Raw genomic sequence first — 2,500 nt, 5'->3', positions numbered from 1 at the left:
TCAGTCATTAGAGTGCGGCCATGCTGTGGTGCCGCCTTCAAGGGTTTAGTCGAAAAAAATCGACCCTGGTATTTATATTCTCAGCCTGGTACTTATTCGATCGAGCTCTTTGGCTCGCCGAACTGCTAGCATACAGAAGACAAATGAATAAAGTAATAAGGGGACAAACAGAAGTACAAAGACAAGTACAGCACACACGGATAGTATTTTACTGAAAAATATAATCCTGCTTCAGAAAATTAGTTCTAAGTGTTCCATTATAAAATTTTATATCTGTAAATGCTCATCAGAGTCGAAACGAATTTTTTCGACTTAATAATTGATAACACTAACAAAATGGCTTCAATATTTATTAAAGGTATCGTAACATCTTATTGTGGATTTTCTAGGGATTTTATTTAGAATTACATTGAGGAAATTTACTTCTTTTAAATGGCATTTGGTAGTCATAGAATAACCTAAGATTTTGAAAAAGTTAGAAAGGTTTGTAGCTTAACGTCAACCTAAAGTTTACTGCCAGAAAGAAAGTCGTGAAATTAGTTTATTCGTTTATCATATTCCCATTCAAATACACTGACATTGTTTCCATTAATTTCGAAAACAACGAACAACTTAAAAATATAATTTTGTCATTATTACGCTGGTGTTTCGAATATAAATTGACACGAAATTTAGATAGAAAGTTTTAATTTAAAGCCCTTTAAGACATAGAGCTTGCATTATAGAACATAGAGTGGTTTTGGGCGTGTTGGTACCAAAACAGGATGGTAAATGTATAAAGCATCGAGATCACCAATTTGAGAATCATTCCTAGTAACCAAATGTTCAATATAGCGCTTATTACCTGCTAATGTAATATATATTTTTTCTCTTAATTCATTTAGTTATATTTATTTTTGCAAATGTCAATATCCCCCATTCTCCCACACATTCACACATAATGCCGGTTTCAAATTTTGTTACAAGGCCAGCAATTTAGGGACTAATTTGTATGTAGGTAGGTATGTATGTAGGTAATTTGCATCGACACCAGTACATGGCTAGTACTTATGTTCTTATTTTATCGACCCCGAAAGGATAAAAGGTAAAGTCGACCTCGGCTGAATTCGAACGTAAAGACGGACGGAAATGCTGCCAAGCATTTAACCAGGGGTGCTAACGATTCTGCTAGCTCGTCACTTCTTGGCATTCGCACGTAATATTAATTTCAGATGTTAGCGCAAGGCCAGCAAGTTCGAGGAAAGGGGATAAGTCGATAACATCGACCCCAGTAATCACCTGGTATATATTTTATGGATTCCGAAAGGATAAAAAGCAACGCTGACATTGGCGGAATTTGAACGCAGAACGTAAAGACGAACGAAATGCCCCTAAGCATTTTGCCAGGCGTGCTAACGATTCTGCCAGCTCGCCACTTTTTGGCATTCGCACATAATATTAGTAACAACTACAACTCCTTATTTGGTATTATCCTCTATTCGTTCTCTGACCACTACAATCAATTCTGTCTAACCTTTTCCAACTTTCCGTCTCCTCCCGGTCCAATTATCCTCTGTTTCTTTCTTCGGATGTATTTAAATGTCCATTCTTCATTTTCCAAGACATTTTGTTTAGCCATACTCTCTCGAGTATGGCTAAACAAAATGCCAAGCTTTTTATGATATATTCATATATATATATATATATATATATATATATATATATATGTGTGTGTGTGTGTGTAAGTATGTGTGCGAATGTGAGTTTATGCGTATATATGTACGTATGTTTATATAATACATATGTATATATATATATAGATATGTATATATATATATATATATATATATATATATATATATATATATATATATATATATATATATATATATATATATATATATGTATGTATGTATGTATGTATGTATGTATGTATACGCGCATTCACTTACATACAAATATTATGTGCATGTGGGTGTATACATATGTGTGTGTATGGATATTTGCATGTATGTATATATATATATATATATATATATATATATATATATATATATATATATATATATACATACAGGGTGCGTACGTTATTTGAGGACATACAATTTTTAAGTCATTGCTGCATTTTTTCCTAAATCTGTATAATCTTTGTTTCAGAAAATAATAATGGCAGACTCTCAGCTTACTCAAGAAATGAAGAAGTATGCTTTTATTGTGATTATAAAGGCTGGGCATAGAGATTTAGAAATATCTCGATTTTTATAAATTGTCAGATCTTTCGTCTACAAAGTTGTAAGGAGCTAGAGACTGAAGATGGAAATGTATCACCAGTATCAAAGCATAAAAAGCATTCTAAACGCTCTGAAATCATCAGAACACCCGAATTTATCCCAATCGATCATTGATTACAATCCCAGATTACAATCCCAGAGAGTCCATGAGGTCAATTGCAAAATACCTCCATGTGTCAGAAAGAACAGTCAGAAATGTTGTCCACGAAGACATCAGATATAAGTGTTAT

The sequence above is a fragment of the Octopus bimaculoides genome, chromosome 15, assembly GCF_046866305.1.
Source record: "Octopus bimaculoides isolate indiv1 chromosome 15, ASM4686630v1, whole genome shotgun sequence".
NCBI classification, from domain to species: domain Eukaryota; kingdom Metazoa; phylum Mollusca; class Cephalopoda; order Octopoda; family Octopodidae; genus Octopus; species Octopus bimaculoides.
This window is presented reverse-complemented; position numbering follows the sequence as displayed.